The 25,066-nt window shown below is 43.7% G+C and overlaps 1 protein-coding gene across 5 annotated transcripts in view; it reads left to right on the top strand.

Moving 5' to 3' along the window:
• Window positions 1-3,624: 3,624 nt before the first annotated feature.
• Window positions 3,625-25,066, top strand: part of LOC109868492 (membrane-associated phosphatidylinositol transfer protein 2) — an 85,767-nt gene continuing 64,325 nt past the window's right edge. For 2 of the 5 annotated variants that reach the window (XM_031802951.1, XM_020458089.2), the window contains exon 1: window positions 3,625-4,131. The gene's annotated coding sequence lies outside the window, so the exon portion shown is untranslated. Of the gene's footprint in view, window positions 4,132-23,861; window positions 24,624-25,066 lie in introns of those variants that run through there. The other 3 variants (XM_031802952.1, XM_031802950.1, XM_031802949.1) reach the window with 2 other exon arrangements.

Below are 25,066 nucleotides of genomic sequence, written 5' to 3'. Positions count from 1 at the left end.
TGCTTCACCGTAGGGATGGTGCCAGGTTTCCTCCAGACTTGTGTGAGGGAAAGATTATGTATTTACCTAATTTATTTGATATTAATGGTTAACAATTCATATTTAACTAACAGTAAGACATTTCTTATGCTAATGTTAATGTATGTGTTTTCTATGCTAATGCTAATGTCTGTGTTTTTATGGTCGCTCTAGAGCCCTGCAGCTAATCTTGGCGTATTGGCACCAGAGATGGCTTGAGCTGACAAATGATTTAGACTGCATTACATAGACAATAATGTGTTTACTAGGGATAGCTTAGGAGTAGAACAATCCCTCATTGTCTCAAAATCATCCTTGCATCTGGAAACTAAACCAGGATTGGGTTATGACGACAACAACCCTATGCAGATAATGACCGGATTAACCTAGAGTTGCTTATGATGCCCCAATCTGCATGGGATGGTTGGACCCAATCATGACTAAGCATTTTTAGTGTCAGCTTTATAGTACTTTGCAATTGTGTTAAGGTTGGGTTTCTCGGTCCAACACCCAAGGGTGTGGGGTCAACCAGCCTCATTATTGCAATAATTGATCGATATTGAATAAAGATGATTGTTTGAAGAAATGACAGTCTCTCACTTGATTAGAATATTCCACGACATGAGACGCTTGGCATTCAGGCCAAAGAGTTCAATCTTGGTTTCATCAGACCAGAGACTCTTGTTTCTGGTTAGTTGCCTTTTGGCAAACTCCAAGCAAGCTGTCTTGTGCCTTTTAGTGAGGAGTGGCTTCCATCTGCCCAGCTAGCACAGTCAGACTCTGCCAGCTGAAAGTCAGGCTTGGCCGACGTCATGTGGCTCGAGTCTGGGCCGCCTTCGGCACTATTACTTATGGCTAGGATGCGGGGATTGAGCTCAGGCTGATTCCGGTGTGAGTTATCTGGCCCAAATGTATTACTTGGGGCTCTGGCCGATTGTAGCTACTCTCTGGCAGATGATTACATGGGCTGCTTTATATAATTAACACTTAACATTATTTTACCATTTTTTTCTCATTGATTCTGTGATCAAAAAATACAATCAACATTTCAATTCAATTCTCTAAGAGTCCTGTTTAAGTAGAATTTTAATTGTTGTATTTTGATACGTTGTGCAAGGCAATTGATAAGCATTAAAAACAGGATGGAGCCTCCCGAGTGGCGCAGTGAGAACTGCGTTGCTTCAGATGCTGGTTCGATACCCAGGCCAGCCGCAACCGGGAGACCCATGAGGCGACGCACATGGGTTAGTGGAGGGAGAGACCCATGAGCGTCATCCGAGTGAGTGGAGGTTTGGCTGGCCGGGATGTCCTTGTCCCATCGCGCTGTAGCGACTCCTGTGGCAGGCCAGGCGCATGCACGCTGACACGGTCACCAGGTCTATGGTGTTTCCTCCGACACAATTTTTTTTTTTGTGGATGGGTATAATTTGTATGTGTAATAGTAATATTTAAAATGACTAAATCGGGTAATTTTGTATACATTTATAAATATTTGCACCGGACTGCTTCTGGGGGGGATTCTAGTAAGATTCCTGCAAAGTCGGTTGAATTCCGGTAGACTGAAACGGCCTGATGTACTTCGGCTGATTCTGGGCAGTTATTCATTTTGATTCCTGGTCGAGTCTAACACCCGATTCCGGGCCGAATCAATCAGTTCCAGTTCCCCGGAAGAGGGCCGATTCCTCATTGCTAGCTGGGTGGCCACTACCATAAAGGCCTGATTGGTGGAGTGCTGCAGAGATGGTTGTCCTTCTGGAAGGTTCTCCTATCTCCACAGAGGAACTCTGGAGCTCTGTCAGAGTGACCATCGGGTTCCTGGTCACCTCCCTGACCAAGACCTTTCTCCCCCGATTGCTCAGTTTGGCCTGGCGGCCAGCTCTAGGAAGAGTCTTGGTGGTTCCAAACTTCTTCCATTGAATAATGATGAAGGCCACCGTGTTCTTGAGGACCTTCAATGCTGCAGATATTTTTTGATACCCTTCCCCGTATCTGTGCCTCAACACAATCCTGTCTCAACTCTACGGGCAATTCCTTCAACCTCATGGCTGGTATTTTCTCTGACATGCACTGTCAACTGTGGGACCTTATATAGAAAGGTTTGTGCCTTTCCAAATTATGTCCAATCAATTGAATTTACCACAGATGGACTCCATTCAAGTTGTAGAAACATCTCAAGGATGATCAATGGAGGCTATTATAGCAGCAAAAGGGGGACCAACTTCCTATTAATGCCCATAATTTTGTAATGAGATGTTCGACGAGCAAGTGTCCACATACTTTTGGTCATGTAGTGTATAATTCTATCAATTTTAGAATAAGGCTGTAATGTAACACAATTTGGAAAAGGGGAAGGGGTCTGAATACTTTCCAAATGCACTGTATGTACATATCTACCTCAATTACCTCGTACCCCTGCACATCAACTAGGTACTGGTACCCTGTGTATATAGCCAAATTATCGTTACTCATTTTGTATGTATTCCTAGTTGTATTCTTTAATTTTTATATTTATCTTTTTTTTTCTCTGGATTGTTGGGAAGGGCTGTAAAGTAGGCATTTCACTCTTAGACTAAATGACTGATAGGTGGGGCTGTGTTGTAGCCACCAAACCTCCCTCACCGGTGGAAGCTATATAAATGTTTTTTATTCATATCTACATTCCTTTCTGCTACGTTTACTCTATTACAGACACCTTGATGCATCATTTAATTATATTATGTGAGCTAAACATACAAATATATAAATAAATAAAAATTAAATCCCTAAAGTATAGTTTTTTTGAAATTATTAATGTTGCTGTCCCCACTTCAACAAGAATAATTGTTGTAATTTTGTCCTTTCATGGAAATACTGTAGAATTCCATTCATTCATATATTGCGGACTGATCTTACTGTGAAGTGCCAATATGTCCTACCGGTGGCCTTAAAGACTCAATGGCCAATACATAGCACCAGCCATCCAGATTTTTCTTTCAGAGGAAGATAGAGGCCCAACTCGGTGGAGGTCAATGAGAGAGTCTAATTTGGTCAACAACAAAAACATATTGGCTTATTTAGAAGTTTCGTAATGTTTAAGTTAAGAGTTTAGTGATATAAGTAAGAAAAGTGAAACCCCGGTAACTTTGATAAAAACACTATATACCGGAGTTTTCTCGAAATCGCTATGCAAAGCCTATTCATGACATGAGGCTAGTAGCATAGCATTGCACTCCATTGAATACAGGCGCTTGACGTCAACAACCTTCCATCAAATTTGTAAATAATGAGATGTGTCCACCAAAGAAAGGATAGGCGGGAGCTAGACATCCCACTGTGTCGCTTTGGGGACAACGACTCCCATTGTTAGGGCGGAGAGACATGTATTTTGTCAGTATATCCATAATCTTTGATTGTACACATAATTGCACACTGTACGTAGTAGAGGCACAGTCCAGGTCTGCGATTACAGTATATAGCCACTGTGGGGTGCTTTCTGTCTAGCCTACTACAGGACATATGAAGTCAGTGGCATATGATGTGGATGGGCAAGGAACATAACCTGTAGCCTACGACCACAACTGGTAATTTGTTACGTAATTTTCCAGAAGGAGAATGTTTCGAGTCCGATGTCTTTGTCATTGAAAAGCACAGAGAGACAGAATGAACATTCGCTGTCAGCTTTATTCTCAAAAGGGAAACAGCAGGTGCACATCCAAATAAGTGGAATGTCATGAAAGCATCGCGATGTCCGTTGAAGAATGTAGCTAGGTTAATCTGGCTTTATTCGCGGGTTTCAGACTAGAATGGCCGGACAAATAGGCTATGTCAACCGAACATGATGCAGATAGGTCTTGGGGATATATAATTGTGTTCCTCTTTTCGGTGCGAGTCGTGATCAGGCAAGACAGTGAACCGACAGGACACTCGATGATTTGACAGCACTGCCGCTATGGGAGGAAAATACGTTGATAGATGCAGAATTATTTGCACATTTACTGGGGTAGTCTGTCATTTGATGTAGGTGTTATTGGTTATAGTAAAGCAATTTCATAGCCAATGTTGCGTGTATTTTGACAAATTCCAGGAAATCCAACAGCGCGTTGAGAGAAGTAACGAATTTCTATCATATTGCAGGTGAGTGTTCTTATCATCTTGGTTTGGTTGAGTACAGCCGCTCGAACAGTAAGGCATGGAATGGTGAGGATGAAAAATGGCCAGGTAGCGACAGATGTTGCTAGGAAACCGGTTTACATTGTTACCTTCACTGGCTGGGTGGGTGGGTGCTGACATTTGACTTGAAACAATAGCAAAAAGTGTAGGAGGCGCGTGCATTAGGCTACTTAAAAGTACATTGAATTGAATATTCAAATGATATAATTGCTCTTGTCTACAGAAATAATTAAATTACTACAGCAGAGAGCATGATTTAAACTTTGAAATAATAATTCGATATTAAACTGATTATGGCAGTAGGCCGGTTATGACATTTAGTCAAGTAAACACTTACTCTGTTTGTCATAATTAGCGTAAGGTCGTAAACGTACGCCGATTTTCTGAGCAATCTTTCCCCTTAATCAGAGTTATAGGGTCATGGCTAGCAGAAATCCAGTTTTTTCCAGAATTGACTTTTCGTAGCACGTTTAGGAGAATTAGGTTAAAGTTCAGTTTTAATGTCACATGCACAAGTAGGCCTACAGTGAAATGTGTTTTTTGCAAGCTCTAAACCTAACAATGCAGTAATCAATATCAATGTAGTGCTAAAAATAAGGTAGAACAATAACAAACAAGAAATAGAAATGAGAACATGAGAAGTAAGTAGCATACTATATACAGGGTCAGTTTCAATACCATATTTACAATGTGCAAGGGATACACAGCCATGCAATCTCCATATACAATTATTGGCAGTATAATGGCCTTACTGAAGAGCTCAGTGACTTTCAACGTGGCATCATCATAGGATGCCACCTTTTCAACAAGTCAGTTCCTCAATTTTCTGCTCTGCTAGAGTTGCCCAGGTCAACTGTTATTGTGAAGTGGAAACGTCTAGAAGCAACTGCAAAGTGGAGGCCACACAAGCTCACAGAACGGGACCGCCGAGTGCTGAAGCGCGTAGCGTTCCTCTGTCCTCTGTTGCAACACTCACAACCGAGTTCCAAACTGCCTCTGGAAGCAATGTCAGCATAATAACTGTTCGTCGGGAGCTTCATGAAATGGGTTTCTATTGTACTCAGGAGCAAGGGAAACGCGTTCTCTCGAGTGATGAATCACGCTTCACCATCTGGCAGTCCGACAGACGAATCTTGGTTTGGCAGATGCTAGGGGAACGCTACCTGCCCCAATGCACAGTGCAAACTGTAAAGTTTGGTGGAGGATGAATAATAGTCTCGGGCTGTATTTCATGGTTCAGGCTAGGCTGCAATCTTAATAGGGAAAGGGAAATCTAGGGAAAGCTAGGGAAATCTTAATGCTACGGCATACTAGATGATTTTGTGCTTCCGACTTTGTTTGGGGAAGGCCCTTTCCTGTTCCAACATGACAATACCCTCGTGCACAAAGCGATGTCCATACAGAAATGGTTTGTCGAGATCGGTGTGGAAGAGCTTGACTGGCCTAAACAGAGCCCTGACCTCAACCCCATCGAACACCTTTGGGATGAATTGGAACACTGACTGCGAGCCAGGCCTAATCTCCCAACATCAGTGGCCAACCTCACTAATGCTCTTGTGGCTGAATGGAAGCAAGGCCCCACAGTAATGTTCCAACAATGTCTAGTGGAAAGCCTTACCAGAAGAGTGAAGGCTGTTATAGCAGCAAAGGGGGGGACCAACTCCATATTAATGCCCATCATTTTGGAATGAGATGTTTGACGAGCAAGTGTCCACATACTTTTGGTAAATGTAGTGTATGTGAGTGTGTGTGTGTAGCGTCAGTATAAATGTGTGTACATGTTGTGTGTGAGTAAATTAAGTGTATTGGAGTGTCAGTGTGTGTGAGTGTGTAGAGTCCTGTGATTGTGCATAGAGATTGCAAAAATAAAATACAAGGGTCAACTCACATAGTCCGTATAGCCATTTTGTTAGCCATTTAGCAGTATTATGTCTTGGGAATAGAAGCTGTTCAGGAAAGCTATGATCCCTTATTAATGTCACCTGTTAAATCCACTTCAATCACTGTAGATGAAGGGGAGGAGACAGGTTAACGAAGGATTTTTAAGCCTTGAGACAGTTGAGACATGGATTGTGTATGTGTGCCATTCAGAGGGTAATTGAGCAAGACAAAAGATTTAAGTGCCTTTTTACGGGGTATGGTAGTAGGTGCCAGGCGCCCCGGTTTGAGTGTGTCAAGAACTGCAACGCTGCTGGGTTTTTCACGCTCAACAGTTTCCCGTGTCTGTCAAGAATGGTCTACCTTCCAAAGGACATCCAGCCAACTTGACACAACTTTGGAAAGCATTGGAGTCTCAAAGGGCCAGCATCCCTGTGGAACGCTTTCGACACCTAGAGTCCGTGCCCTGACGAATTGAGGCTGTTCTGAGGGCAAAAGGGGATGTAACTCAATATTAGGAAGGTATTCCTAATGTTTTGTACACTCAGTGTATATCAACAGATATGGGCAGTATTTCTCTCACATGTATTTGAAATACAGTGAACTCCAAAAGTGTTGGGACAGTGACACATTTGTTATTGTTTTGGCTCTGTACTCCAACACTTTGGATGTAAAATGATACAATAACTATGAGGTTAAAGTGCAGACTGTCAGCTTTAATTTGATGGTGTTTTCACCCATGTCGGGTTTGCATGCTTTGCAAGAATAACAATTTCCCTAGTCATTTTTTTTACATGGACACATATCAAATCAATTCATGTGATGGGACTCTGATAAATGCAGAAAATCGGCAATCAAAATAAACGTTCTACCATGTTAGTTTTGTGCAGCATATTTTATTCTGAGTTTGGATATATACCGTTTGTATGTGAAAACTAAAAACAGGAGCCACTGTGGCCCCTGAAGATAGTGTTCAGATTTTTGCCTGTCCCTGGCCTAGCTGATTGTTGAGGTGCGGAATGTCAGTGAAACACATTTAAAATAGTCCTATCTCACTAAGGCCTATCGCAATATTCCAAAATACAATCGCGGGAACAACACAAAGGAGAAAAGACAAAGAAACAACTCTAAACTGTCTTTAGTTATCAGAACTCTCAACTCAACAGTAGTCTAGGCCTATAGCATATCTTATTGGCACTAGCAGAGAGTATCGCCCATATCCCTGTCTTTATCATTGGGTGAGTCAGTGACGTGTCCTGAGAGAGCCTGCCGCCGGCAACAATCCAGACTGACTTGCTGCAGCCAGTTAGAATCGATGACCTTCTGAGGGCCCTAGGAGACCACATCCCAAAAACGGTGACCACACCGTTTGGGGTGGAAGAGCTGACACATCCAGGAAAAATGTGGTGATGATGTTTTCTTTCTCTCCTATGTTGCATATCCTTCCCTCTTCTAGCTACACGGAGCAAGGGAATAGGGCCTTCCGCTCATCTTCGAGCCTCCTCGATGAGAGGAAAGAGACAGGCCTGCGACTCTTGGAAAGGAGTGCCAGCCACTTATGCACATTCTCTGTCTAACAGTTGTTGCGTTTTTCTTGGAGAAGTGGTATGACTTAAGCCTTGATCACACCGGCAGTGTCATTGCGCAAAATGTTACGCAGCATCATCTGGATATGTGCGCAACAAAAGTTCAACATTCACCTTCTGCTACCATTTTTGTCAAGTCATCTACGCATATAGATTGACGCATACTTTCGATAAATCCAACATATGCACCACACAGAACGCACTGCAACTGCCTCTGCAACACAGTGCTGGAAGGAAAACGCAGCTCTCCATTTGAAATGAATGGACTTCTGGTGTACCAAAATGCAATGTCGGGGTAATCGAGGCGTCAACAGATTGTTCCTTCCTGCTCTGTTTTCAATGGTTCAATGCTCCTTGCATGATTTTTTGGGGACAGAGAGAAGGTTAATCATTGTTAAGGTCCAATAGCTGTTTTTCTCGGGCTGCCAAGGCCCAGATAGTGATATAGTTTACCCTTCACTGTTGTGTCATCTCTAAAGGGGGGGGCACGTCCCTTATGCCCAGTCTCCTTCTCAGTGCGTACTCCCTTAGTTTCGGGAACTCAGGGGGTTGCTGATGTTGGGGCCACCCTGGCTTTGGAGAGCATGTTTTGCATTATGGGAGTTGGCCGTATCCCCACATCTGAGATATCGTAAACAAATAATTGAAAGAGAATTTGCATAACCTCGGTTCTCTGATATGAGTGATATATCTCACCTCATTCCCCTGCTCGCAAGAGCGTGAGGAAGTGAACCATGCTTGAGAATAACCAGAGGGCGGGAGAGTGGCTCTTTTTAAGCAAGGTGAGGGTCTCCCCTAATTCGCCACTCTACCTGTCTGTCTCTGACAGACGCTTTTGATGGCTAATTCCGAGAGTAGGCGATCCTTAGCAAATCCCCCGCATATGATATATCTCACTCATAATATCAGATAACTGAGGTTAGGCAATTAACCTTAAGATTTCCATTGGCGAAGCAGTTTCTATATATCTTCACACTAAAGCAACTTTGATAACACTCACGGTCAGCTATAACAAGGTATTCTGTTAGAGGCTTATTGTATGTGCATGCCTGTGCAGTAATAGTTTTTTTTATATCAGGGCAGCTTAACAGCTTTATCCTCAGTCTCTGTAGCATAAATGGTGCATTTCTCCAAAAAAGGCATGACAATGTATTATTTCTCTTTTGGTGTGGTCACTGCTTTCAATGAGGAACTGAATGTCCACCATAGAGATAGTTAGAGGACGCAACATTGTATCTGTCCCATTATGGCATCTGCTTGGGCAGCGCCATTGAGGCCATCTCCAAATTGAAGTAGTACATTTTCTTCTTCCACTACTTCTATGAGTTGGTAAACAAACTGAAAGGGTGCATACTGCCACCTGCAGTTATGGAAGGTTTGCTCAATAGTATAATTCATTAACTGATCCCTCCTGATGACCTAGATGGGAATTATGTGATCCTTCCTTAACCCATAGGAAGTCTCATCCAGTTGACTACTTCAACATGTTGACAATCATCAATGGCACTGCCCATTCTGAAGCAGGTTTTTGTGCACTAGAGTCCTCTATCTATCTCCTATGATATACACACATCACAGCAGGACCAGATACAGAAAAAGAACACTTTGGAATAGTGTTATTTTTCTGTCTCTCACCATATGACCAAATACACCACTACATCACTGAGGGACACACTGAGCTTTTTCTGCATCGACAGTGGGGACCCACCTTTCTACCCCACCTACTTCTTATAGGTCACACAATATTGGGTTGTTAGATTTGTGCACCTGCGTGCGTGCATCAGCGTATGTCTGTTACCGTTCTTAGGAGGGACTGTGTGTGTATTAGCCTATTTGTATCCTGTTAGTGTTGTGTGTGTGTGTGTGCAGGGTACACAGTAGCTGTGTGTCAGGGGCAATGTTCCCTCTAAGCTTCGCGCTGTAGCCCGGAGACTGCCGCGCAGCTTCACTCAACTTTCTAGAGTTTTCCCTGTTAGTTAACGTGTCCCTCGAATCAACGCAATATTAGCCACTTTCAATAAAACATACTGAAACAAAACGAACTATGCAAGAGATTTTGTTGTAGGCAGAACACATCGGAGTAGGATTCTATTGCATTGACAAGCAAGACTCAGCCCGTACTCTTCACAGACCGGTGCGGCATAACCAATCAGAACTGCAGTAGGCCTATATGCAAGTAGAACATTGCCATATATGGATCTGTGCTGTTTACTTTCAACTGGACTGTGTTTACAGCAGTGGTCATTGTTTTGAGATCAAAGAAAAAGCATATGCCACTTGTGCACATTTTGTTCATATCCTTTGCTAGTTAGTGAGTTATTATCCCAGTTATAGATAATTTGTAGTTAGCAATGGGGGAGTGATTGCTTCCTACAAGAGCACAAAACATGTACATCTCTAGACATCTTTGAGAAGCTAGTCAGGTAGAGTATTTTTTTTCATGTCTTAAAGGGGCAGTGTTGTATTTTGAAACAGGCTTGAATAAGTGATATGATAGAACAGCTATTTCCGTGTTAAAATGTTATGGGATGTGTTTTCTCCATTGTTTTCTTCATGGTAGGTCACTCCGGTAGGCCTACATTATGATCAAATTGCCACAGTAGCCTACTTGGCCACTGTTAAAACTGTAACTTAAAGCGGGTACAGCCTCAGTGTTCAGAGTGAACATAGCTGGAAGTTGCACAGAATTTGCGCTCAGCAGACCTGAAATTTACTCAGTGCCCCCAAACATTTGAGGGAACATTGATCAAGGGCCTGCTTCCTCTGGGAGTTTAATGGGGCAATCTGCAGTTGAGTCAATAATAGTCAGTGCGTTCTCCCCACCAATGTTTCTGTAAAGATGTTGCAGGAGAAATCTAACCACTCTCAAATTGACAGACAGAGCTATGTGTGCAAGGGCTGACCATCCATGATATCAAAATGATAGGCATTTGTAAGTTATATTCTTCAAGAATCAATGGGTGCATATCATGAATCTATCAATTGAAAAATGAATGTGGCAACTGCAGATTTCCCCTTTAAGGTAATTACTCTACAGACAGTGGGGAGCAGCCTTCCCATAGGAGAACACTGCCTGTTTCAGCCTTGAGGGGTGTGTGTTAATTTGTATCTTGGGCTCAAGGGAACCTGGCGCCTCTCCGCTCCAGTCCCCTCTACACCCCGCTTCACCTAACACACCTAATTGCAGTTAACCCAGGCCTATTTCAAAACATAGAAATGCCTTCCTGCTCTATGAAATGGCCCTTATTCCTTCCTCTCTCAGACAGAATGACTGGCATTATGTATGCGGAGTCTGGATGAACAGAGAGCTCTGCTGTGTGTGATTATCAAGGCAGAATAATTAGGTTTGTATTATGAATACTGTTAGGAAGCAGCCAGCGCAGAAACAATGAGTCATACTATTGATTGCCGCCTTTCGTCTCTCTCTCCCCCTCCCGCTTGCCATCCCTCCCCTCTTTCGATAAGACTGTGGACTCCATCAGCGGCAGCAGGAGCTCCATTGCTGTAGCCAGGCCAGAGGGGGAGGAGAGGGAGAGGGAGAGAGAAGCTGTCACAGGATGCCATGTCATCCCCACCAAGAGGCTATTTATAGCTGGGTAAACACAGGGATTCCAGACCATTGAACATGGCTTCCCAGCCAATGAATGACTATTCCATTCAGCTTGTCTGGTTCTAAGTCACACTCATTAGGTTGTTTTTATTGCAGAGCTGTGGCAGCCGCTCTCTACCGGAGCCATCACAATATAGATTTTTTTCATGGGCAAGATTTTATTTATTTATTGCATAGTCAACCAAAAGTAAGTTATTTGTTATTGTATAGTCGAGTCAACAATGACCGCGCTAGTTACAGAGACACAAGTGGGGTGTGCGTGTGTTTTTGGGAGGGTGGATGTGTGCGTGTGTCTTTCTTTTAGACTCTCATGTCCTGAAGCAAAATGGGTTAGAATGTGGGGGGAAAGTATATGACAGAGGCTTTAATAGTTTTGTCATCAGGAGAGACTGTAAAAAATGTCAATAAATAAAAATCTACTCTGACAACTGCAATTCCTGGGAACTATTTTGGAGAAGATAAAATAAATGGTATTATTACTGAAATAAGCCTGTCTTTTATGTCACAACCAGCTTACTGGCTTAACACATGTCTCATCTCCAAAATGCCTCGTTTTCAGTAAGATGGCATTGGCAACATCCTGTAACTGTTTTACCACCGCGTGCGCCACCCAAATTGACGTGCTTTTTTATGTCTAGGGGAAACTTCACGCCAGAGCATTTAAAAAAAAAAATATTATTTATTTATTATGAATCCCCATTAGCTGCTACCACATATCTACAACACAAAATCCACATGTACGTGTGTGTATAGTGCGAATGTTATCGTGTGTGTGTGTGTGTGTGTGTATGTATGCATATGTTTGTGTTGCTTCACAGTCCCAGCTGCTCCATAATGTGTATTTTTATGTCTTGAAAAATCTGATTCTACTGCTTACATCAGTTACTTGATATGGAATAGAGTTCCATGTAGTCATGACTCTATGTAGTATTGTGCACCTCCCATAGTCTGTCCTGGACTTGGGGACTGTGAAGAGACCTCTGGTGGCATGTCTTGTGGGGTATACATGGGTGTCTGAGCTGTGTGCTAGTCATTTAAACAGACAGCTCAGTGCTTTCAACATGTCAATACCTCTCACAAATACAAGTATGGATGAAGTCAATCTCTCCTCGACTTTGAGCCCTGTTCTGAGTCAATTTTCCTCAGTCCCACTTTGTGGCACCTGACCACACGACTAAACAGTAGTCCAGGTGTGACAAAACAAGGGCCTGTAGGACCTGCCTTGTTGATCGTGCTGGTAAGAAGGTAGAGCAGCGCTTTATTATGGACAGACTTCACCCCATCTTAGCTACTGTTGTATCAATATGTTTTGACCATGACACTTTACAATCCAGGGCTGCTCCAAGCAGTTTAGTCACCTCAACTTGCTCAATTTCCACATGACTTATTACAAGATTTAGTTGAGGTCCCAAATACAATGCTTTTAGTTTTTGAAATAACTTATTCCTTGCCACCCATTCTGAAACTAACTGCAGCTCTTTGTTAAGTGTTGCAGTCATTTCAGTTGCTGTAGTAGCTGACGTGTTGATTCATCCACATACATAGACACTCTGGCTTTACTGAAAGCTAGTGGCATGGCGTTAGTAAAGATTGAAAATTGTAAGGGGCCTAGAGCTGCTCTGGGGAATTCCTGATTCTACCTGGATTATGTTGGAGAGGCTTCCATTGAAGAACACCCTCTGCGTTCTGTTAGACAGGGAACTCTTTATCCACAATAGCATGGGGTGTAAAGCCATAACGCATACATTTTTCCAACAGCAGACTATGACTGATAATGTCAAAAGCCGCACTGAAGTCGTAACAAAACAGCTTCCTTTCTATCATAAATTTCTATCAGCCAATCATCAGTTATTTGTGTAAGTGCTGTGCTTGTTGAATGTCCTTCCCCATAAGCATGCTGAAAGTCTGTTGTTCATTTGTTTACTGTAAAATAGCATTGTATCTGGCCAAACACAATTTTTTGAAAAATGTTTACCAAGGGTTGGTAACAGGCTGATTGGTCGGCTATTTGAGCCAGTAAAGGAGGCTTTACTATTCTTTAGGTAGCGGAATGACTTTTGCTTCCCTCCAGGCTTGAGGGCACACACTTTCTAGTAGGCAAAATTTAAGATTTGACAAATAGGAGGCAATATCGTCCGCTATTATCCTCAGTAACTTTCCGTCCAAGTTGCCAGACCTTGGTGGCATGTCATTGTTGATAGACGACAAAACATTTTTCACCTCTTCCACACTCACTTTACAGAATTCAAAATGACAATTTGTGTCTTTCAGAATTTGGTCAGATATACTTGGATGTGTAGTGTCAGTGTTTGTTGATGTCATGTCTACATTTTTTAATCTTGCCAATTAAAAAATCATTAAAGTATTTGGCAATATCCTCCGGTTTTGTAATGATACCCCAATTTTGTGGTATCCAATTGGTAGTTACAGTCTTGTCTCATCACTGCAACATGGGAGAGGTGACGGTTGAGAGCCGTGTGTCCTACAAAACACAACCCAACCAAGCCAAGCCGCACTGCTTCTTGACACAATGCCTACTTAACCCGGAAGCCAGCCGCACCAATGTGTCGGAGGAAACACCGTGCACCTGCCGACCGTGTCAGCGTGCACTGCGCCCAGCCCGCCACAGGAGTCGCTAGTGAGCGATGGGACAAGGACATCCCTGCCTGGCCAAACCCTCCCCTAACCCAGACGACGCTGGGCCAATAGTGCGCTTCCCCATAGGCCTCCTGTTGCCGGCTGCAACAGAGCCTGGACTCGAACCTAGAATCTCTAGTGGCATAGCTAGCATTACGATGCAGTGCCTTAGACCACTGCGCCACTCGGGAGGCCCTGTATGTCAATCATGCAGCCATTTTGGAGTACTGAATAATGTGTCTGTAATAATACAATGCTGTTGCTGGCTTACATATCATTGTGAGGGTATGACTTAGGAACCCTTTGTGTTCTTCTGATGTTTGCCTGGCCTCCATTTTGCAGGTTATGGGAGTGTAACATTAACTGTAGGTCGCATCTAAAGCCCTCATTCTCATTACCTACCTGTGTGTGTGTTGCCTACCTTCTGTTGAGCACTCACTCTAATTACCAATCTCTTCACTTTGTTCAAACCCAGCCAGGCGTGTCACACCCTCATCAAACATTCACGCACGCACACACACACTGCATGCACACACACACATGTTATGTTCTTCTATCCTCATGGGCACCTAAAATTAATTTCCATTCAAAATCCAATTCTCCCTAACCCTAAACCTAACCCTTACCATAACATTAACCACTAATCCTAATCCTAAACTTAACCACTAACCCCTAACCCTAATTGTAACCCTAACCCCTAAGCTTAAAATAGCCTTTGTCCTCATGGGGATGTGTGAAATGTCCCCACGAGGGAGAATTTTCCTTCTTTTACTACCCTTGTGGGGACTTTGGGGGATTTTAGGTCCCCTCAAGAACCAACCCCCTCCTCCTGCATGCACGTCCACACACACACATATGTTTTACTATCCTTGTGGGGACCAACACATTTATTCCCAATCAAAATCCCCTAGTTCCCCTAGGCCTACCCTTAACCTTAATTCTAACCCTAATCCATAAGCCTAAAATAGCCTCCTGGTCCTAACAAGGATAGTAAAACCACACCACACGCACACCTGCACACATATGTACAGCCTCCTATCGTACACTCTTATACCGGATACCCAGTTGAAGCGTCCGTCCGTTAGTTAAAAGTTAGTCCAGGGTGTCATCTTCCCCTGTCCTCTCCCTTTGTGTGTGTGACGATGTGTAGGCCTGTGTGTGTGTGTGTGATGATGTGTAGGCCAATGTGTGGTGGTATCTGTAGCAGTGCGTGTGTGTGTGTGACCGCGCACGGGCTACACTCTCTCCCTGTCTGTTGTTATTAATGGTCGCTTTAATAGGATACGGGCCGTTGGTCTTAGTAGAAGCTTCATCAGCCACACACACACACACATCCACACACGCACACATCCACACATACGCTACGGCCAGGCCAGGTTGTATATTACCCAGGCTCAGACCATTGGACCCTGGCCAGACAGTAATGCTAATAGTGCGTGTGCGCGTGCGTGCGTTGCTCCCACTCTCTGTGGTTGATTCATCTCTCTCTGCCTTCATTTCGCTCTCTTTTTCTATCGCTCTTTCTCTCTCCATTTCTTTTTCTCACATATACACACAAACTCTGACCTTCCCCCCCCCCCCCCCCCACCACACTGCTCTCTCTCTCTCTTTCTCTCATGACAACTTGGTTAACAGAGAACCAGTATGGCATCTAGGACGGTGTGAGGGGCTGCTAGCATGAATACGCCACATACTTTCTTTCTCCACTTTCTACCATACAAACACAACAGTAATTTACCTCCGATGTTTCTAGTGTTTTGTGCTTATTAAAGTTCCTTCAATGGCCGCTGTTTAAAAACTGTCAGAAACACACAGCAGTTCTGAAATTCAGACGAAAGGTCTCTGAATGCCCTTATATGGTAGACAGGAGAAACTGGCTAACGTCAGGACTGTAAGCCATGTACTAGTTCTCTTCGGTGGCTTGACACAACACCTAGTCTAACTCCGTTAAAAGGTTGAATGTTTAAAAGTCTGTCTGGTGGTTGGTGGCTGGCTACGTACAGACTAAGTCATTTGGTCCAGAGTTGATTGCATCATTTTCTTGTCTTCATTTTGGGATTATAGAATATATACAACACAGACAGAGGTCTTGTGACAGTCTCTTCACACCCCCACACTCTGGGCTTTAGGCTGGGTTACTGTATAGCACTTGGTGACATCAGCTGATGTAAAAAGGGCTTTATAAATACATTTGATTGATTGATTGACTCTCTCCCACCAGCTCCAAATATTTGCACTTAGTTTCCATAAACGATTTCAGAAGCAAAGGTGTGACGAGCCAGAGGGGAGTTCAGTAGAGAGAAGGGTGTTGATGAAATCACCAATCTTTGTTGATGAAAGCATATTTCCCAGTAAAGGTGATAGACCAGACTAGAGTGACAGCCTGGCAGGAGATGAGAAACTCCATGATCACAGCTGATATGTTTGACTGGGCATCAATGTGCCTACTGACACAGTCTGTTCTAATACAGCTTTGTGTGTGTGTTTCTGTGTGTGTGGGTGTGTTTGCACAATACCTACCACTTCCCCCATAGCCACCAAGAAATAGAAGCTTTTCCAATCCCGCTCCAGCAGCGGAGGTGATATGAAAAACTGCATCAGGATGGGAAATCGAATGCCTTAGTTTTCACTGGCTTCTCTCTCTCTCTCCACCAGAGACCCAAATGGAGTGTTTTTAATAGCTCTGAGCAATAGCAGGCAGGGAGGGAGAGAGGGGTGAAGGGAGGCAAATGGATGGTTGGCTGAACAGTGAGCGTCTGACGATTATCTCAGCTCCCCTCCTTCCAGAGAGAGAGAGATTTATTGCCTCATTCAAATAAACGGTGGAGAGGAAGGGAGAGGGAGAGAGATCAGACGCATCAGAGCATGTCGCGTCACAACTGAACCCCATCCTCCTCCTGAGCTAAAAATAGACTGCCTTCACTCATCATCTATTCCCACCCCTCCTCACACATACAGTTACTCACACACACACACACACACCGCACGCCAGGGGCACGTTCCTTCTCATTCACCTCCCTGTGTCTCCCCACCCCACCCCCTCTGATATAGTGACGTTGGGCTTGTATGACGATGACATCAGAGCTATGTGGGTCCAGGCTCATTACTCAGGCCAGGCTGAGAGGAAAAGGTAGAATTCCTAGAGGAGAGAGGACTGTTGCGGAATTGTATGCCGAATTGGGATCCATTTCTTGGCTGTCTGTGCGTGAGAAGGAAATGGTAAATTTAAGGTGTTCTATTTTATTCTAGTTGGACTGTTTTTATTTGGACTCCTCTCTCTACTAAATAGAGAAGGAAGGAAGCCCTCTATACTACACTACGTCTTTAGCCTCAACATGGGTGTTGCAAAACTGAGAAAGAGGAAGGTGTCTTTTAGCATCTGGGCAGAGCTGATACCAGGTTTTGTCAAAAGAGATTGAGATCATGTAGATGTGACGTGTGTCAGAACTACTCTTTGTGCCTTTAGGTTTCTGTGTTTTGTAACTAACTGTGTACAAGAGAACCGCCGCCCACTGTCTACTAGTTCACTTGTCAACTGTCTCCTTCCTGGCATGTTTTCAATGGTGGCAGCTGACTAAGGTGCCTAAGCAAGTAGATTACACTGTAGTTATCGGTATGTGTCTGTCTACTATCTGTTTACTCAAACATAATGGATGTATCATTATCCACAGATTCCTTTTATTGAGAACCTTTAAACCTTTTGCCTTGTCAACAAGCGGATGGTGGTGACATTGCATTGGGAGAGTAGTGCAAGTGCAGAGTGATTCATAGGTATGTCACAAGGTGACAGAGACGGGCCTAGGACATCACAGCCTTTGTGATCTGGATCTGAGCTCTGGATATTGCAGTAGACTCCAAGCTGGCTGGCTGATTGGGTTAACCAGACATTGCCGGTGGCTGGATAGACTGTGGTTGTGTGTGCTGGGTGGAGACCTGTCAGCAAGGGGAGAGAGAGAGAGAGAGAGAGAGAGAGACAGACTGTGAGAGAGAGACAGACTGTGAGAGAGAGAGAAACTGTGAGAGAGAGAGAAACTGTGAGAGAGAGAGAAACTGTGAGAGACTGTGACTAAGGTTGGCTGCTGCTATGAATGAGAAATCACTTCTCCAATCTCTAATGTCCTCCTTCCTTTCTAGCCAGGTTGCCAGATCTGGTTGTGATTTAGCCCACTCATCTGTCAGGCCCTCCTTGACATGTCAGGCAAGTAACAGAGGAACACATTCAAACGTGATTGATTGACACGTGTGAATTCTAGCATTTTATTTTATTGATTTATTTCACCTTTATTTAACCAGGTAGGCAAGTTGAGAACAAGTTCTCATTTACAATTGCGACCTGGCCAAGATAAAGCAAAGCAGTTCGACACATACAACAACACAGAGTTACACATGGAGTAAAACAAACAAAGACTTATTTTTCTACTCTATTATTGACTATATACAATGTGAGCAAATGAGGTGAGATAAGGGAGGTGAAGGCAAAAAAAAATAAAAAATAAAAATGGTGGCGAAGTAAATACAATATAGCAAGTAAAACACTGGAATGGTAGATTTGCAGTGGAAGAATGTGCAAGGTAGAAAGAAATAATGGGGTGCAAAGGGGGAAAATAAATAAATTAATACAGTAGGGGGAGAGGTATTTTGGGCTAAATTATAGATGGGCTATGTACAGGTGCAGTAATCTGTGAGCTGCTCTGACAGCTGGTGCTTAAAGCTAGTGAGGGAGGTAAGTGTTTCCAGTTTCAGAGATTTTTGTAGTTCGTTCCAGTCTTTGGCAGCAGAGAACTGGAAGGAGAGGCAGCCAAAGGAAAAATTGGTTTTGGGGGTGACTAGAGAGATATACCTGCTGGAGCGCGTGCTACAGGTGGGTGCTGCTATGGTGACCAGCGAGCTGAGATAAGGGGGGACTTTACCTAGCAGGGTCTTTTTTGTTGTTGTTGTTTTAGTTTTTTTTGCCCCCCGTTTTCTCCCCAATTTCGTGGTATCCAATTGTTTAGTAGCTACTATCTTGTCTCATCGCTACAACTCCCGTACGGGCTCGGGAGAGACGAAGGTTGAAAGTCATGCGTCCTCCGATACACAACCCAACCAAGCCGCACTGCTTCTTAACACAGCGCGCATCCAACCCGGAAGCCAGCCGCACCAATGTGTCGGAGGAAACACCGTGCACCTGGTAACCTTGGTTAGCGCGCACTGTGCCCGGCCCGCCACAGGAGTCGCTGGTGCGCAATGAGACAAGGATATCCCTACCGGCCAACCCCTCCCTAACCCGGACGACGTTAGGCCAATTGTGTGTCGCCCCACGGACCTCCCGGTCGCGGCCGGTTATGACAGAGCCTGGGCGCGAACCTAGCAGGGTCTTGTAGATGACCTGGAGCCAGTGGGTTTGTCGACGAGTATGAAGCGAGGGCCAGCCAAGGAGAGCTTACAGGTCGCAGTGGTGGGTAGTATATGGGGCTTTGGTGACAAAACGGATGGCACTGTGATAGACTGCATCCAATTTATTGAGTAGGGTATTGGAGGCTATTTTGTAAATGACATCGCCGAAGTCAAGGATCGGTAGGATGGTCAGTTTTACAAAGGTATGTTTGGCAGCATGAGTGAAGGATGCTTTGTTGCGAAATAGGAAGCCAATTCTAGATTTGGATTGGAGATGTTTTATGTGAGTCTGGAAGGAGAGTTTACAGTCTAACCAGACACCTAGGTATTTGTAGTTGTCCACATATTCTAAGTCAGAACCGTCCAGAGTAGTGATGTTGGACGGGTTAGCAGATGCAGGCAGCGATCGGTTGAAGAGCATGCATTTAGTTTGACTTGTATTTAAGAGCAATTGGAGGCCACGGAAGGAGAGTTGTATGGCATTGAAGCTCGTCTGGAGGGTTGTTAACACAGTGTCCAAAGAAGGGCCAGAAGTATTCAGAATGGTGTCGTCTGCGTAGAGGTAGATCAGAGACTCACCAGCAGCAAGAGCGACATCATTGATGTATACAGAGAAGAGAGTCGGTCCAAGAATTGAACCCTGTGGCACCCCCATAGAGACTGCCAGAGCCCCGGTGCACCCATGACCAGCTCTGAAACCAGATTGCATAGCGGAGAAGGTATGGTGGGATTCGAAATGGTCGGTAATCTGTCTGTTGACTTGGCTTTCGAAGACCGTAGAAAGGCAGGGTAGGATAGATATAGGTCTGTAGCAGTTTGGTTCAAAAGTGTGTCCCCCTTTGAAGAGGGGGATGACCGCAGCTGCTTTCCAATCTTTGGGAATTTCAGACAACACGAAAGAGAGGTTGAACAGGCTGGTAATAGTAATAGCTCTGGAATCATTTATGTTTGCTCCGGGATCAACTTAAGCCAATAGTCACACGGATAGCAGCTAGCTAGCTGCTTTACAGTTGAAGTCGGAAGTTTACATACACTTAGGTTGGAGTCCTTAAAACTCGTTTTTCAACCACTCCACAAATGTCTTGTTAACAAACTATAGTTGTCAAGTCGGTTAGGACATCTACTTTGTGCATGACACAAGTAAGTTTTTGTAATTGTTTACACACAGATGATTTCACTTATTCACTGTATCACAATTCCAGTGGGTCAGAAGTTTACATACACTAAGTTGACTGTGCCTTTAAACAGCTTGGAAAATTCCAGAAAATGATGTCATGGCTTTAGAAGCTTCTGGTAGGCTAATTGAAATCATTTGAGTCAATTGGAGGTGTACCTGTGGATGTATTTCAAGGCCTACCTTCAAACTTAGTGCCTCTTTGCTTGACATCATGGGAAAATCAAAATAAATCAGCCAAGACCTTTGTAGACCTCCAAGTCTGGTTCATCCTTGGGAGCAATTTCAAAACCCGTGATGGTACCACGTTCATCTGTACAAACAATCGAATGCACGTACAGTGCCTTGCGAAAGTATTCGGCCCCCTTGAACTTTGCGACCTTTTGCCACATTTCAGGCTTCAAACATAAAGATATAAAACTATTTTTTTGTGAAGAATCAACAACAAGTGGGACACAATCATGAAGTGGAACGACATTTATTGGATATTTCAAACTTTTTTAACAAATCAAAAACTGAAAAATTGGGCGTGCAAAATTATTCAGCCCCCTTAAGTTAATACTTTGTAGCGCCACCTTTTGCTGCGATTACAGCTGTAAGTCGCTTGGGGTATGTCTCTATCAGTTTTGCACATCGAGAGACTGAAATTGTTTCCCATTCCTCCTTGCAAAACAGCTCGAGCTCAGTGAGGTTGGATGGAGAGCATTTGTGAACAGCAGTTTTCAGTTCTTTCCACAGATTCTCGATTGGATTCAGGTCTGGCCATTCTAACACCTGGATATGTTTATTTTTGAACCATTCCATTGTAGATTTTGCTTTATGTTTTAGATCATTGTCTTGTTGGAAGACAAATCTCCGTCCCAGTCTCAGGTCTTTTGCAGACTCCATCAGGTTTTCTTCCAGAATGGTCCTGTATTTGGCTCCATCCATCTTCCCATCAATTTTAACCATCTTCCCTGTCCCTGCTGAAGAAAAGCAGGCCCAAACCATGATGCTGCCACCACCATGTTTGACAGTGGGGATGGTGTGTTCAGGGTGATGAGCTGTGTTGCTTTTACGCCAAACATAACGTTTTGCATTGTTGCCAAAAAGTTCAATTTTGGTTTCATCTGACCAGAGCACCTTCTTCCACATGTTTGGTGTGTCTCCCAGGTGGCTTGTGGCAAACTTTAAATGACACTTTTTATGGATATCTTTAAGAAATGGCTTTCTTCTTGCCACTCTTCCATAAAGGCCAGATTTGTGCAATATACGACTGATTGTTGTCCTATGGACAGAGTCTCCCACCTCAGCTGTAGATCTCTGCAGTTCATCCAGAGTGATCATGGGCCTCTTGGCTGCATCTCTGATCAGTCTTCTCCTTGTATGAGCTGAAAGTTTAGAGGGGCGGCCAGGTCTTGGTAGATTTGCAGTGGTCTGATACTCCTTCCATTTCAATATTATCGCTTGCACAGTGCTCCTTGGGATGTTTAAAGCTTGGGAAATATTTTTGTATCCAAATCCGGCTTTAAACTTCTTCACAACAGCATCTCGGACCTGCCTGGTGTGTTCCTTGTTCTTCATGATGCTCTCTGCGCTTTTAGCGGACCTCTGAGACTATCACAGTGCAGGTGCATTTATACGGAGACTTGATTACACACAGGTGGATTGTATTTATCATCATTAGTCATTTAGGTCAACATTGGATCATTCAGAGATCCTCACTGAACTTCTGGAGAGAGTTTGCTGCACTGAAAGTAAAGGGGCTGAATAATTTTGCACGCCCAATTTTTCTGTTTTTGATTTGTTAAAAAAGTTTGAAATATCCAATAAATGTCGTTCCACTTCATGATTGTGTCCCACTTGTTGTTGATTCTTCACAAAAAACACAGTTTTATATCTTTATGTTTGAAGCCTGAAATGTGGCAAAAGGTCGCAAAGTTCAAGGGGGCCGAATACTTTCGCAAGGCACTGTATAAACACCATGGGACCACGCAGCCGTCATACCGCTCAGGAAAGAGACGCATTCTGTCTCTGGTGCGAAAAGTGCAAATCAATCCCAAAATAACAAAAAATGACATGAAGATGCTAGAGGACACAGGTACAAAAGTATCTATATCCACAGTAAAATTCGTCCTATATCGACATAAGCTGAAAGGCCGCTCAGCAAAGAAGAAGCCACTACTGCAAAACCGCCATTAAAAAAGCCAGACTGCAACCTCACATGGGGACAAAGATTGTGCTTTTTGGAGGAATGTCCTCTGGTCTGATGAAACAAAAATAGAACTGTTTGGCCATAATGACCATCGTTATGTTAGGGGGAGGCTTGCAAGCCGAAGAGCACCATCCCAACCGTGAAGCACGGGGGTGGCAGCATCATGTTGTGGGATTGCTTTGCTGGAGGCACTTCACAAAATAGATGGCATCATCAAGAGGGAAAATGTGTGGATATTTTGACGCAACATCTCAAGACATCAGTCAGGAAGTTAAAAGCTTGGTTGCAAATGGGTCTTCCAAATGGACAATGACCCCAAGCATACTTCCAAAGTTGTGGCAAAATGGCTTAAGGACAACAAAGTCAAGGTATTGGAGTGGCCATCACAAAGCCCTGACCTCAATCCTATAGATGATTTGTGGGCAGAACTGTAAAAGCGTGTGCGAACAAGGAGGCCTACAAACCTGACTCAGTTACACCAGCTCTGTCAAGAGGAATGGGACAAAATTCACCCAACTTATTGTGGGAAGCTTGTGGAATGCTACCCAACACGTTTGACCCAAGTTAAACAATTTAAAGGCAATGCTACCAAAAATCTAATTGAGTGTATGTAAACTTCTGATCCACTGGGAATGTGATGAAAGAAATAATAGTTGAAAAAAAATCATTCTCTCTCCTATTATTCTGACATTTCACAAAATAAAGTGGTGATCCTAACTCACTTAAGACTTTTTTACTAGGATTGAATGTCAGGAATTATAAAAAACTGTATTTGGCTAATGTGTATGTAAACTTCCTACTTCAACTGTATAATAATCTATACGCATTTGAAAGCATTATAATAAACAATTCTACAATATATATATTTTTTTGATTGAACCTTTATTTAACTAGGCAAGTCGGTTAAGAACAAATTCTTATTTTCAATGATGGCCTATGAGCATTTACATACAATATTTGGAGTGCGATCACTGGGGGGTGATTGATGGGTAATGTGAAAAGTAATGCATGGTTCAGAGATTTGGTAGTCAAAGTGAGAGACACGTGGGGATTCAAGGCAGAGGCTCATTCAAATGATGCAATACAACACCAGGCTAGGGAGGCCGAATATTCCAAGAACATGGTTTATGACACCCGGCATGTGTGAAGTCATTTTCCTCTGGGTCCACTGATCAAAGGGGAACTTTCTACTTAGGCTACAGTATGTTTGCATGCCTTTACCCTATTCAAAACTGACCTCGGTTTTTGAGATGCTGGACAGTGTACCTCTGTTTATGAGGAATCCATACTCTGTGTGTGTGTGTGTGTGTGTGAGTGTGGCACATTCTCCAGGAAAGGACTTGAATCTGTTTAGATCAGCTAACAACACCAATTCCTAGTCCTATGAATACCATTACCAAGTCACAAGAGATCGCAGGAGATGTATGGAGAGCAGGCGAGAGGTAGACATTCACAAGGGAAGAGAGGACTAATGAGAGAGCGAGAAGTGTGTGCGAGAGTTTGAGGAATGAAGGAGTGCATTCGCACTGAATAACCAGTGGGCCATCCCTGACTCGATGCATCATAACAACACTGACCAATCACATCACAGCCTCATGCATCTCCATGGTAACTGGGCTTCCTAGCTCCAGAGGAGGTGGAGACGGGGAGGAGATAAAAAAAAACTAAAGTGTGGAAGGGGAAAAGAGGAAGAGAGAGCAAATCGATGTCTTCTGTTTTTTTTTCCCTCCTCTGATGACTGGTTTCACACCAAGTGCTCCTGTCCTGCTGCGTTAGCCACATCACAGCTGACGAGACCACAGACCAACACAACAACAGCAGAGACAATAACAACAACGTAGGAGAACCAGACTAAGGCCAGTCGGGGGTGGTGATACTGTAGGGACGTCAGGCTGTTTGGCTGATGGGGCTGAGTGCGGGAGATGAGATGGCCCTTCAGTCACTGTTGATTGGATCTGCTGGTTATGACAAGCTGTCGAGCTGTCTTCCTGCTTCTGAAAGGTAAAACGCATTGCTCTGAGACTGCTCTTATTTATCAGTTTGATCTGTTTTTGGTTTGGTCCGTGTCAATGTCTGTGTGTGTTCTTCTATGTCAGATGCAGACTGAGGAGAGGATGCCACTATAGACTGTTGATACATGCAGCCCTGGAGTATGGCTGTTTTAGGGGGAAACAAGTGGAGTGTGTGGCGTACTAGTCGTAGTGCGTTGCCATACACCATATTATCACATTCATTCTTCAGGCTAGAACCTTGACTTGTGAGGCTGTAGGTGGAGGCTGGACATCCGCTTTAGGTTAGCTACTGTACGTTTTAGCCGAGCCTGATTGTGTTGAGCCTGAATGTGTGTGCTGCCGGAGTTGTGTTGTTGTTGATCCTGTTGTTGTTGGTGATTCTGCCACTGAAGCCTGTATTGATCATATGCTGTTAAACATTGATAAAAGTCT

This window comes from Oncorhynchus kisutch, linkage group LG23, assembly GCF_002021735.2.
Source record: "Oncorhynchus kisutch isolate 150728-3 linkage group LG23, Okis_V2, whole genome shotgun sequence".
Lineage (NCBI taxonomy): Eukaryota > Metazoa > Chordata > Actinopteri > Salmoniformes > Salmonidae > Oncorhynchus > Oncorhynchus kisutch.
The sequence above is the reverse complement of the archived record's forward strand: the minus strand, read 5'-3'. Positions and strand labels throughout refer to the sequence as shown.